Raw genomic sequence first — 14,743 nt, forward strand, 5'->3', positions numbered from 1 at the left:
AGGTTTATAAAATCATGAGGGGCCCAGATAAGGTGAATAGCCCAGGTCTTATCCCCAGGGTAAGGGAGTTCAAAACTAGAGGGCATGGAGTTAAGGTGAGAGGGGAAAGATTTAAAAGGGACCTGAGGGGCAACTTCTTTACAAAAGGGGGTGGTGCATGTATGGAACGAGTTGCCAGAGGAAGAGGTAAGTACAGGTACAATTACAATATTTAGAAGATATTTGGACAGGTACCTGAATAGGAAAGGGATCTGGGCCAAATGCTGGTAAATGCATCGAGTTCAGTTGGGAAACGTGGTCAGCATGGACGAGTTGGACTGAGAGGTCTGTATGTGTACTGTATGACTCGATGACTGAATGCATTTACTCAAAGGCTTGTGAATCTCTGGCATTCCTCTCCCCCAGAAGGATGTGAATGCCCTATCAGAGATACCTACGGCTAGGTTCAGCATATTATTGGTCAAAGGGAATCCAGGGAAAATGTTTGGTGGGTGGAAAGGTAGAGTTGAGGCCCACAGTGAGCCAAGATTATATTGAATGGGATAGCAGAATCAGTGGGCTGAATGGTCTACTCCTGTTCCTATTTCTTGCGTCTGTGCTGTGTGCAAAAACAGCCACCGATCTTTGTAGTAATGTATCTGGGGCTGTGCTGAGATAGGTTGCAACAGAAATACTCTCAATGGGAGAACATCTTGTCCAACCCTCCAGGAAATAAAGGGGCAGTGTCCCTCACACCGTCCCAGGTCTCAGGTTAAACTCCAGCTGGAGCTGCTTTTAGTTTCTCTGATAACTGCTGTTAGTTCAGCTTCAGGCAAAAAAAAAACACCGGACAGAATTCCCTTCTCAGGGAAAAAAAACTAGGGATGAGCAATAAATGCTGGCCCAGCCAGTGACACTGGAAAGAGGAATGAAAACAGGATCAAGCCAGGTGTGATGGCCCCAGAGGTGAATAGTCTGCCAGAAACAGCGATTCACACCTAAGCAGGGAGATGTTAGGTAAGATAGTGATCATCTTCAGCATGGATGGGAGGAGCTGGAGTACGGGTTACACAGAACTAGTGATACCTGAATTCAAGAGACTGCATGCATTTTCACCCCGGGAGGTACACGGCAATGTTGGAGGCTCTTTATTGCAGGAATAGCTGCGGGATTTGTCACTGAGAGCTCGGATGCAGGAGCACATATGGAGGTTGCTGAACAACTGCCAATGTTTAGGCTGTTAATGCAGACTTAACTTCAGAATAAAGTCAGAAACAAAAAGGCCACAGTGAGCACCAGAGTGGCAAAATAGCACAAAGGGGACAAGTAGAGACAGAGGGAGAGAAGAACACACCAACTGGGGGATGAACACAGAGAGATTTACCCTGTATCTGACCTCATGCTGTGTCTGTCCTTGGGAGTGTTTGTTGGGGGCAGTGTACAAGGAGATTTACCCTGTATCTAAGGAGGAAGTGAGGACTCCAGCTGCTAGAGATCAGTGTCAAAAAGTGTGGTGCTGGAAAAGCACAGCAGGTCAGACAGCATCTGAGGAGCCGGAGAGTCGACGTTTCAGGCAAACACGCTTCATCAGGAACATTCCCGGTGAAGAGCTTGTGCCCAAAACATCGACTCTCCGGCTCCTCGGATGCTGTCTGACCTGCTGCGCTTTTCCAGCACCACACTTTTTGACTCTGTATCTAACCTCATGCTGTCCCTGTCCTGGGAGTGTTTGATGGGGGACAGTGTAGAGGGAGCTTTACTCTGTATCTGACCCCGTGCTGTCCCTGTCCTGGGAGTGTTTGATGGGGGACAGTGTAGAGAGAGCTTTACTCTGTATCTAACCCCGTGCTGTCCCTGTCCTGGGAGTGTTTGGCGGGTAGGGGGGAGGTGGGGGGGGTTGGTTGAAGTGGGGTAGAGAGAGCTTTACTCTATATCTAACCCTTTGCAATACAGTGTTTGCTGTAGACACTGTGTTTAAAAATGGGGAGAAATCACCTCTTTTTTCCTCTCGTAAACAGCAGCAAATTCTTCACAAAAACAGCAGCAGCTGCATTCCACCTCCAGCAGGCACTGGCTGCTTGACAATCATAAAACCAGGAACAGGTGTGATTTGTTAATGCTGTAATTCCGTGCACATTATTGCGATCCCGGGCAGATTCCCCAAGCACTTGCAGCAGATGTGGATTCTTACACAATATGTCATAAATCCAACACCATGATCGAAGAGGAATAAAAAAAAAATCGAAATCTGTCAAACTGAGGAATGCTGGGTGTGGGTGTGAGAGAGGGAGAGATACGGGGGGAGGGTGGAAGAGAGAGACAGAGGGGAAGGAAGAGAGAGATGGGGGAAGAGAGTGAGAGACAGAGGAGGAGGGTGACAGTGATTAACAGAGAGGGGGAAAGAGAGACAGTGGGAGAGAGAGGGCTGAGAGGAGACAGGAGAGTGAGAGCTTAAGAGGAAGAGAGATTGAGGGAAGACTGACAGTAATGGGGGGGAACGAAGGGAAAGGGGGAAGGGAAGGGGGGGGAGGGAAAGAGAGTGAGGGGGCGGAAAGAGAGGGGAAGAAGAAGAGAGACTTAAGGATTGAGAGGTAAAAAGAGAGAGAGAGACCAAGAGTGAGAAGGAGGCAGAGGTGGGGATAAGAGAGAGAGAAGGAGAGAGATTTAAGGCCTTGGGGGAGAAATTGACAGTGAGAAGGAGGTGGGGGGAAGAGAGGAGGGGGAGAAAGAGAGAGATTAAGGGGCTGAGAGGCAGAGAGAGACAGAGACAGAGAGGGGGCAGGATTTACTGCAAACTCCTCTTGAACTGGGTGTCATGGGGCTGCGTGCTATGAACTGATTGTGGCATCTCAGTCAGTTGTTCACGGTGGGTGGGAGTGTAATATTTCTGATCTGCAAAAATAGAAGGAGTGCCTGGTGGTATAATTTCAAATCTGTTTTCCAAATATGTTTGGTATCTGGAGAAAATAAATCTGAGGTGAACAGCACGAGAATGAAGTCTTGAGACACAGCTTACTCCCTGATGAAGAGCTAAGGTTTCGGAGTTTAGTAAATTACAGTTTATCGCACTGCCTTTGCTGTTATCGTTTTACTGTTACAAGTGGGTCAATGATTGTACAGTTACAGAACAAGGCCATTCAGCTGTGCTAGTTTCTATGAAAAACTCCACAACAGCCCCAGCCTTTCCCCGTGGCCCTGCAACATTTTCCTTTCAAGTGTTTATCCAATCCAGTTCCTCCTAAAATTCTGCTTTCACTACTGTCTCATGCAGAATATTCCAGATTTTTTTAAAAAATCATGTGGCATGTGGGCATTGCTGGTCAACTTTTGTTGTCCTGCTGTTATTGCCCTTGGACTCAGTGCCTTGCTGGGCTATTTCAGGGAGTCAACCCCATTGGCTGCAGGTCCTGGAGTCACTGTCGGCCAGACTGGGTAAGGATGGCAGATTTCCTTGCCTGAAGGACATTAGTGAATGAGATGGGTTTTTACAAAAACTGATGATCATTATCACGGTCAGTTTTAAATTCCAGATTTTATTATCTTATTGAATTTGAATTCCACCAGCGGTCGTGGTGGGATATGAACCTGGGTGCCCGTGGCAATAATTGGGTCCTGTGGATGACTATGCCAGTGACAAACCACCTCCCCCTAACGCATCATAACACACTGTTCAGAGATGTAAGGGTAACCCCTCAGAGGCAGATGGGAGTTGAACCTGGCTCAGAGGCAGGGACACTACCATTGCATCACAAGAGCCCTTAATGTTTAACAGACCATTTTGCACATAGCCATTACAGAATGATTAAGGTTCAGCAGTCCATTGTAGATGTAAGTGGCACATATAAGGCTTTAGAAGGGGAAAATCAAACCAGGGATTGAACCTACAACTTTTAGGTTAGAGAGCAAAGCCGTTTCCATAGGGACTGCACACGCCGACAGTCTCAAACACATGAGACTAACTGATTGCTCAGAGTATGGATGAGGAGTAATGTAGTGGTTGGACATTCAGTCATTCACCTTGAGATATTTTCTCATCATCCTGTTCAGGGATGTTTCTACACTGGTCTGGAGCAGCTAGGACTTGATCCCGGGGGGCCCTCCCTCAGAGATACGGATACTGTCAATACACAGTCCCTTTACCTCACAATTCCAAGCGCAGGCGACCACTCCAAGATCTGCACAATAGCCAAGAATAAAATAAATGGCAGCACTGGGAGCATCCCTGACAACTTATTTCTTGAGGCCTGTGACAGACGGCAGGTTAAAAATGCGCATGGTAACACCCTCAATAATACCCGCTCACCTCCAGCCCCCCCCGAACCTCCTGACCAGCACAGGATCTGAACAGCATTTCCCCACCTCACAAAACCAGTAACAGCATCCCATGTTTGACCTGCTTGTGTGTGTCAGTGAATATTCACGTGGGTTCTGTTAGACAGATCCTCCTCAGTGCCACATTATCCTAATGAATTACTTTGATAAATAGGAGTAACTGTTGCTTCTTAAAGACCTGGGAAGCCTCCCCAAGCAGCCTGCTATCATTGTATCAATAAAATGCTTTCTCACCCACACAAAGAGACTAATTAATTTGTCAAGGCATCATCTTGTTGAAAGCTCATGGTTAAACATCATGGATATGGTGGATTTCCTCAGTGAGGGGTCTCTTTTTAAAGCCAGCTTGTGAAACCTGTACATGCAAACAGGAGGCCATTCAGCCCTCAAGCCTGATCTATCAGTTCAATGAGATCACAGCTGATGTGCGCTCCCTCAACAGCCTCCTTGAACACAGATCCAGCATTCTCAAAACTCTCAACTGCCCACAGCCTCGACTACTACTCGTGGCCTGGGCAGGTTGTCGCGGTCCACCCCATAGGGAATTCAGGAGAATTGTGGTGGGAACGCGGAACTCTGTCCCACGTGAAACAGTCGCAACGAATGACAAAGACATGTCCGAGGGGAAGGAAAAAGGAACAGCAGGGTATGGAGGGAAGATCAGAAACACTCAACAGGTTAAATGGACTGAATGGCCTGTGAATATTTTTCATCAACCTGCTCAGACAATGTTATGTCACACCTCCGGAATAGGTGGGACTTGGATCCAGCTCTTCTGGCTCAGAGGTAGGGACACTACTGTGACATCTCTGCTTGATGTAACAGTGATGATAGTGGGACAAGATTCTCAACAATCACTGGCCCCAAATTCTCTCTGGTCTCATGCCATTGGACGATTGTTGGCCCCCAATTTGCTCTGGCCTAATGCCATTGGCTGAATGCTGGACCCCCATTTCCTTCTGGCCTTGTGCCATTGGCTGATCACTGGCTTTCCGATTGTTGCTCTCTCTCTCTCCCCCCCTCCCCCTGATTGGCTGATCACAGACACTCCTCCCTCCCGATTTTCACTCTCCATTGGCTGATCACCGCACAGATGCCACTTTAGCTGAGCGTGACTGAGTAGACACTCAGGTCACAGTGAATGTCGGTCTGGGGGGGGGGGGGGGGGGGGGGGAGAAAGTTAAATGGTCGTGACTGATTACATTTGATCATCCCTCCGGCGGTAGGGGGATTCGACAGAGGTGCAAGAACCTTATCAGCGCAGAGCCACCCCCCTCAGTCCGTGGTAAACAACATGGTGGATGAGGGCACTTTTTAACCAGTACCTCAGTGAGAGTTATCTCCAGGAGAGAAGGGGGATGGGAAAGGTGGAAGGAGCCATCCAGGAGAACGAGACTACACAATAACATTCAACAACATATTGACTGATAATTGGCCACAAGTACAATGATTCAAAGCTCCTGCAGGACCCAGTTTATGTTATCTGATCTATAAACAGACTGTAACACTTCAAACACAATCAATGGAAACCCAATATCCTCCACACTCCTGATACAATTGTTGCTTTTAATTGACAGTGATCAATAGTTGTTAGTTTGGCTCCTTTGGTAGTGCACTGATCTCTGGCTCAGGAGGTGACAGGTTTGAAGTGTGCTGCAGGAGTTCAGCACGTGGCAAGTCATTTTAGTTCCAATAACGTTTCCCTAAAGAGTCAACGAAAGGTTGTCCCTGCTCCGAACACAGATACACACACTCCACCCCCACCCCAATCCCCCCCCATAGCTGACTCTCAAAGGGTTCAAATGTCAAGTGACACTTTTTATTGACATACAAAGGTTATGGGAGGGGACGGGAATGAAGGCAGAGGCTGGAAAACATCATGACAGGGGACAGAGTGACTGAGCTATAAGCAGAATGACAGATGGGACAAAACTAACTCATGGGACGATGCAGGACAGAATCATAAAATGCCTACAGTGTGGAAGCAGGCCATTCAGCCCATCAAGTCCACACCAACCCCTGATCGCAGCCACCCCCAGGCCACCCCAGCCCATGATCCTGCATCTCCCATGACTAGCCCACCTAACCTGCACATCTCTGGACACCTTGAGCAATTCAGCACTGTCAATCCACCTAATCAGAAGAGGCCCTTCAGCCCATCAAGTGAAGACAAGAACTACTTTCTAATTCTATATGAGGCCCACTTTCTCACTGTCTTTATCATTATGCTATTTCAAGCGGCTCATCCAAGTACCTTTTAAAGATTATGAGGTTTCTCACCTCTACTGCCCTCTCAAGCATTCCATTCCAGACCTGAACATCCTTCTGGGTGAGAAAATTTTCTCTCAAATCCTCTAGAAACCTCCTGCCTTTCATCTTAAAGTGATGATGCCGCTTGTCTGTCAGAAATGCAGAGGTAAACCGACAATGGGGAACATTGGAGAGACGGAGAGAATGTATAGGAATAGAGAAGCGACAATGCCAGTGGGAAAAGTGAGAAAATGGAGGGAGGGTGGGTGGGTGGGGGAGTAGGCGATGACCTGCAGCTCTCTTCAAAAGCAGTAAATAGCAAAGGCTTGTAATGGTTGAAATAGGAAAACCCTTCACATGGAAGATGGGATTCTCTGCCCCAGACAGTCTTAACATTATGGCGACAACAGAATTATAATCTTCAGTTGACAATAGGGATCTTTCTGTGCATCTTTCATGGGCCAGTGAAGATGATAACATTTTCAAAGACACAGAGAAGGAGACGCTAAGTGAAGAGCAAAGTCCTGAGATAATAGAAAGTGTGTGAATGACAAGGGCAAAGAATCTTAAAATTAGAGAGGGGCTCATTCACAAGTGAAGTTGGGAAGCACACTATTATCTGGAGGGCAGTGAACAGCCTGGATCTCTCTGCCTCCGGAGATTTGCAGAGGGAAAGCGCACAGAGACTGGGATAAATTAGAGAGCTCAATCAGAGAGTCAGTGCAGGGTCATAGAGTCATACAGCAGCACAGAAACAGACCCTTCGGTCCAACCAGTCCATGCTGACCCTAATCCCAAACTAAACTAGTCCCACCTGCCTGCTCCTGGCCGATATCCCTCCAAACCTTTCCTATTCATGTACTTGTCCAAGTGTCTTTTAAACATTGTAATTGTACCCATATCCACCACTTCCTCAGGAAGCTCATTCCGTACACGAACCACCCTGTGTAAAACATTTGCCCTTATGTCTTTTTTAGATCTCTCTTCTCTCATCTTAAAAACATGCCCCTAGTCTTGAAATCCCCCATCTTAGGGAGAAGACACCTATCTATACCCCTCATTATTTTATAAACTTCTATAAGGTCACCTCTCAACCTCCTACACTCCAATGAAAGAAAGTCCCATCCCATCCAGTCTTTTTTTGTAACTGAAACCTTCCATACCTGGCACCATCCTGGTAAATCTCTTCTGAACCCACTCCAGCTTAATAATATCCTTCCTATAAATGGGTGACCAGAACTGGACACAGTATTCCAAAAGAGGCCTGACCAATGTCCTGTACAACCTTAACATAGCGTCCCAATTCCTACACTCCAAGGACCAAGCAGTGAAGGCAAGCATGCCAAATGCCTTTTTAACCACCCTGTCCAATGTGACACAAACTTCAAAGAATTATGTACCTGAGCCCTGAGGGCCCTACCATTAATTCCGTAAACCCTAGGGCGGCACGGTAGCTCAGTGGTTAGCACTGCTGTCTCACAGCACCAGGGTCCCAGGTTCAATTCCAGCCTCAGGCGACTGCCTGTGTGGAGTTTGCATGGGTTTTCTCCGGGTGCTCCGGTTTCCTCCCGCAATCCAAAGATGTGCAGGTCAGGTGAATTGGCCATGCTAAATTGCCCGTAGTGTTAGGTGCATTAGTCAGAGGGAGATGGGTCAGGGTGGGTTGCTCTTCGGGTGGACTAGTTGGGCCGAAGGGCCTGTTTCCGCACTGTCGGGAATCTAATCTACCATTGTTTGTTGTATCAAAATACAATACCTCGCATTTAGTCAGACTGAACTCCACCTGCCATTTTTCAGCCCATTGACCTATTTGATCAAGATCCCTTTGTAATTTTCGAAAACCTTTTTCACTGTCAGTCAATATCCTTTAACCTTGCCTTTTCTCCTGTCCATAGCTAGCAAGAGATAAGGGATGCCATTGGGTCTGTCCATTCTCCAAAGGAAACGCAAAGAATTGTAGTTGCTGGAAATTATAAACATTTACTGGAGAAACCCAGCAGGTCAGTTCTGAAGAAGGGTCACTGGATCTGAATTGTTAACCCTGCTTTCTCTCCACAGATAGGGGAGATGATGACCTGGTGGCATAAACTAACTGGACTGTTAATCCAGAGTGTGGCCTGAATTGCTGTGCTCTTCCAGCACCACTGATCCAGATGCTGGAAAAGCACAGCAGGTCAGGCAGCATCAGAGGAGCAGGAGAGTTGACGTTTCGGGCAAAAGCCCTTCATCAGGAACCAGAGGCCCAGGTATTGTTCTGAGGACCTGGATTCGAATCTGTCTGCAGCAGACGGGAGAATTTAAATTCAACACAAATCTGGAATTAAGAGTCTGATGATGACCATGAAAACATTGCCGATTGTCGGAAAAGCCCATCTGGTTCACTCAGGGATGGAAACCGCCATCCTTACCTGGTCTGGCCTAGGTGTGACTCTAGACTCACAGCAATGTGGCTGACTCTTAACTACCCCCAGATGGGCAATAAATGTTGGCCCAGCCAGTGATGCACTCATTTGGTGAATGAATAATAAAAAAGATGACAGCAGTAGCAGACAGACTATTGTCTCCACTCTCTGCTATCTAGGAGTCATTCTGTGTAACTGATGACTCAGTGCCAGTTTCATTCTTCCTGTTTGCTGCCGAAGTAAAGCCACTTTGTTCTGTTGAAGGTTCTACACTTGCTGGAGGAGCTGACAGTGAGAACTGAACCATAACACCCAGTACACTTTCTATTAAGATCCATTAACTCATGGCAACTGTCCAGAGCTGCTTCTATTCATCTTCACTCCTCAAAAGAAAACCCCACATTTTCAACATAAAACCACACCACAGCTTTTAACGAGAAGTTGACTTCATAGGTTTCCAAACCGCATGACAAAAAGCCTTTGAAAGCTGCGCTCTCAGCTGATCACAGGCAGGATGTCCAAACCCTGGAGCAAAGCAACAACCATAATCCTGGGACATTGGCTCACCCGCGGTTTGTGAGAGGAAGCTTAAGGAAGTCAACTTTGTTTTGTTTAGCGAGACTTTGACTCGATTCAGCAAGCACTTTGGGAGACTGTCGAAGGAAAGCTGACAAATCAGAGCCAGATAAATTGTTGGTGGTGCAGGAAGATCTCCGACAGAGAGAAATGAGTTAGTCAGGGTGAAAAGGGAAGTGTTGGCTCATTGGGGAGGGAGGTTAGTGAGGGGTTTGAGATACAATAAACCCAAAAGGGTGACATCAAAGAGGAAGCGATGGCCTCGGGTGCTATCACAGAGAGACGCCTGGTCACATTAGTCACAGGTAGAGTCGTAGAGATGTACTGCACAAAAACTGACCCTGAAGTCCAACTCATCCATGCCAACCCACATTAATCAAGTCCCATTTGCCAGCATTCAGCCCATATCCCTCCATACCCTTCCTATTCATGTTCTGGGGACCTGGGCTCAAATCCTGCCACAACACCCATCTGGTTCACTAACGTGCTTTAGGGAAGGCACTCCCCTGATCTGACCTACATGTGACTCCAAACCCACAGCAATGCGGTTGACGCTTCACTGCCCCTCTGGGCAATTAGAGACGGGCAATAAATGCTGGCCTAGCCCACTTCCTGTGAATGAATTACAAAAGAATGGACATTGAGGCTGGGACTGACCTCCTTTGAGGAGAGATGATGTGCAGGTGCTGGTGTTGGACTGGGGTGGACCAAGTTAAAAATCACACAACACCAGGTTATAGACCAACAGGTTTAATTGGAAGCACTAGCTTTCAGAGCGCTGTTCCTTCATCAGGAGGAACTGACCTCCTCTGAGAGATGATGTGCAGGTGCCAGTGTTGAACTGGGGTGGACAAGTTAAAAATCACACAGCACCAAACTTTAATTTACTATAAATTCATGTGTCCTATGATCCTGCCCCACTAGCTACCTGACAAAGGAGCAGCGCTCCAAAAGCTTGTGTTTTCAAATAAATCTGTAGGACCACAAACTGGTGCTGTGTGATGTTTAACTCTTTTGAGAAGAGATAGCTGATGGGATGTAAAAATCAGGAAGGGCTTTGGAAATATATTTCCACCTGGCAGCAAGGTCAGTCACTGACAGACACAGAGTGCAAGACACCATTCACCCAGAGAACCATAGGCTGCTCTGTCACTAGGACCGGGTGGGGGGAGGGGGGGGGGGGGGTGGGGGGCAGAGAGAGAGAGATCGAGTGTGAGAGAGGGGAGAGGGAAGGAGGGAAGGAGGGAGAGAGAGAGAAAAGAAGGGGAGAGAGGAAGGGAGATACAGAGAGAGGAAAGAAGGGGAGAGAGAGAGGAAAGAAGGGGAGAGGGAGAGGAAAGAAGGGGAGAGGGAGAGGAAAGAAGGGGAGAGGGAGAGGAAAGAAGGGGAGAGGGAGACGAAAGGAGGGGAGAGGGAGACGAAAGAAGGGGAGAGGGAGAGGAAAGAAGGGGAGAGGGGGAGGGAGAGAAGGAGGATCTGGTGAGCTGTGTTCCCCAGTAACTTTCTGGAAGCAATTCCAGAGTAACATTCATTATTAGAAGAATACTGGAAAAGGAAGAATTTGCCAGGTGATGGGGAACAAGGAGGGGGAGGACTGCGGCTCCTGTAGACCTGACAGGCAGAAGGCCTGTTCTCGTACTGTCTCGTCCCCTGACTGTAAATGGCTCAATGAAGGGATTGAGTGAGAAAGGAGGTGGGAATGTTGGATCTGTTTGAAGGGACATGACGTTTTTCACTCTGTGTCCCTCAGATACTGACCTTCCTGCCCGTGGAAAGATATTTTCAATTAGCTATCCGATCACAAAAATAATAATCCACCGGACTGTAATCAGGGTTTTCCCTGAGGTCCTGCCTCATGGTTATAGTCAGTGAAAATTCACACACAGCCTTGTAAAGCAACTTTGTTTTTCTTTTTGCAAAACGTGTGGCTTGCGGGGGCAGCCCATCCTCGAGTGGAGATATTGGTTTTGACAACCTTTACATATCGGTGAATCCGTCCCTAATGGAGCAGAGAGAGAACCAGGCAGCCTCTCTCTCAGGCTACAGCCTCTTTCAGTCTCAACAATTGCTGAGAAGGTGCCCTGAGCACTGCTGTAGTCTAAGAATAAACTTGTCGATCTGCTGTGGTCAATAGTGGCTGATTAATTTTGACTTCATTCTTTCATGCCTCAATCTTTTTGTCCTGTTGTATTGGCTTGGCCCTTCAGGTTTCCCAGTGAGACATAAATTAACTCGTGCGCGGTTTCAGACAGTGTACAGCAGTCAGAATATTGTCAGTTTTGGCCTTGGGATGACAGACGACTCAGAACCAAACCTGAACTCAGCCTCGCCTACTCACAGTAAGGAGTGTTCCTTTCTGTTGAAAATACTGATGGTTGGGGATAAGATCGAGAAGCAGGAGGTAATTCAACACCTTGTGTTTAGATCAGAGTGGTGCTGGAAAAGCACAGCAAGTCAGGCAGCATCCTGATGAAAGGCTTTTGCCCGAAACGTCGATTTTCCTGCTCCTTGGATGCTACCTGCCCTGCTGTGCTTTTCCAGCACCACTCTGATCTAGACTCTGGGTTCCAGCATCTGCTGACCTGACTTTTGTCTCATTTAACACCTTGTACCTCTGCCTCTCAATCTCAGCCTCAACTCCACTCTCATGCCTCCTCTCCATAACCCTTCACTCCGTTACTAATTCAATATCTGTCTAACTCCTCCTTAAATTTACTCCATTCCTGACATCCACCACACTCGGGGGGGGGGGGGGGGGGGGGGGGGGGTCAGTGAATTCTACAGATCCATGACCTTGTGAGAGAGTAAGCCTCATCTCTGTTTTATCTTCGAACTATGACTTCTTGTTCTACACTGCCCCATTCTCTATGAAGTAACATCCTCTCTGTGTCTCCTTTGTCGATTCTCCTTAGCATTTTATAGATCTCAACTAAATCTCCGCTCACTCTTCCAAACCCCAGAGAGTATAGCCCTAAACTGTTCAATCTCTTTGCAGAAGACAACCCCTCATATCTGGGTATCAGAAATCCACAGAAGTGTCATTGTGTGGGAGGTCATTCAGCCCATCATGTCTGGACCAGCTCTCCACACCACATGCCTGTGTGGAGTTTGCACATTCTCCCCTGTGTCTGCGTGGGTTTCCTCTGGGTGCTCCGGTTTCCTCCCACTGTCCAAAGAAGTGCAGGTCAGGTGAATTGGCCGTGCTAAATTGCCGTAGTGTTAGGTGCTTTAGTCAGAGGGAAATGGGTCTGGGTGGGTTACTCTTTGGAGGGTCGGTGTGGAGTTGTTGGGCTGAAGGGCCTGTTTCCACACTGTAGGGAATCTAATCTAATCTAAAAAAAAATTATCGCCATCTTCCTTCCCTCTACCTTCTAACTCTGCATTGGTTTCTATTTAAATACCCAGTTTATACTCTCTCGATTGACCTCAGTCAAGCTGCTCCAATACACATCCCAAACCCTCACTGCAAGAGAAAGAATTTTCTTGCCTCGAAACATAGAACCCTACAGTGTGGAAAGAAACCATTCAGCCCATCAAGTGACCCTCCAAACAGCATTCCACCCAATCTCTGTAACCCGACATTTCCCATGGCTAACCAACCTAGCCTGCAGATCCCTGGACACTATGGCCAATTCATCTAACCTGCACATCTTTGGAATGTGGGAAGAAACTGGAGTACCCAGAGGAAACCCATGCAGACACAGGGAGAATGTGCAAACTCCACACAAAACAGACAGTCACCCGAGAGTGGGATCAGACCTGGTCCCTGTACTGTGAGGCAGCAGTGCTAACCACGGAGCCACTGTGCTATCCTGAGGCCACTGGGCTGTCATGACAGGTTCAAAGAAAACTTCCTGACCTATTGACCCTGTTGGTCAACTGTTGTGAATGTGTTTCACTGTCTGTCCTTTGTTCGTTAAAGTTAATGAGGGAACAATGGAAGTCAAGATGGTGGAAGCAGTGGGCCTTGGACCTGGCCTGTTTCTGCACTGATGTGGAAGGAAGTGCTGGGGACAATGTGAGTCTAATATAAACAGCAATGCCCAGCCTGGCTGCAATCAATGGATTGTCGGCTCCCTGTTCTGTACAACAACATGCTGCATTTACAAAGCACCTTCAACCTAGTTCTGTGTCCAAAGGAGTGTCAACTAACGGCCCAAACTTGATACTGAGCGACATAAGGAGATTTTAATATTGATGCAGAGAGAGAGAGAGAGAGAGAGAGAGAGAGAGAGAGAGAGAGAGAGAGAGAGGTTTAGTGGAATATTTTAAGTGAAAAAAGAGAGCGCGTGATCTAGGAGGGAATTCCAAAATGTAGGAAATTGGAAGTTTGGAGTGGCACAGTAGCTCAGTAGTTAGCACTGCTGCCTCACAGTGCCAGGGATCCAGGTTTGATTCCACCCTCAGGCGACTGTCAGTGTGGAGTTTGCACATTCTCCCCACGTCTGCGTGGAGTTGCTCTAGTTTTCTCCCACAGTTCAGAGATGGGCAGGTTAAGGTGGATTGGCCATGGGAAGTGCAGGCTGACAGGGATGGGGTGGGTCTGGGCGGCCTGCCCTTCAGAGGGTTGGTGTGGACTCAATGGGCCGAATGGCCTGTTTGCACACTGTAAGGATTCTATGAAGTACAGCTGACCGTGGCTAGAGTGTATGTTTTCAGAGACACCAGGCTTTGCCATCTTGCTCAGAGACGTGAGTTTTAAGGGAGTGACTTAAAATAGGAGAGGGTGACAGAGCACTTTGTGAAGGGAATTTTACAGAGCTCAGGGCCGAGTTGCCGAAAGAGAGAAAGAAGAACTTGCATTTATATATCGCCCTTCCCACCTTCGGGATATCCCAAAGCAGAAGTACTTTCTGAAGTGGTGTCTGGTCTGGCCAAGTGACCAGCATTCTCATCTCTGTTCAAACCCCACCCAGGAGCTAGCACATACAGACATCTGGGTGCGCTGACCACGTTTACTGAGGAGGGGATGCTGCCCAGTTGACAGGGCCATCTTTCAGATGGGTCATTAACCCATGGGCCCTTCCATCCTCTCGTGTGGGAGTAAAAAATCCCTCAGCATTATTTCTTGGAAGAGTATGAGGCTTATCTCTGGTGTTCCAGCCAATATTTATCCCTCGCTCAGTCGGCACAAGAACAGTTTGTCTGGCCGGCAACACTTGGGGAATCCTGCTGTGCACAATTGTCTCATTTCCCATATTAAT

General features: G+C 47.7%; 1 protein-coding gene across 8 annotated transcripts in view; it reads right to left on the bottom strand.

Annotated features, from left to right (window-relative positions):
* The window catches only part of shf (Src homology 2 domain containing F), a 331,264-nt gene that overhangs the window by 160,247 nt on the left and 156,274 nt on the right, over window positions 1-14,743 (bottom strand). The window lies entirely within an intron of this gene.

Source organism: Chiloscyllium plagiosum, unplaced genomic scaffold (genome assembly GCF_037043375.1).
Source record: "Chiloscyllium plagiosum isolate Xiang-an unplaced genomic scaffold, Cpla_swu_hap1 HiC_scaffold_42, whole genome shotgun sequence".
NCBI lineage: Eukaryota > Metazoa > Chordata > Chondrichthyes > Orectolobiformes > Hemiscylliidae > Chiloscyllium > Chiloscyllium plagiosum.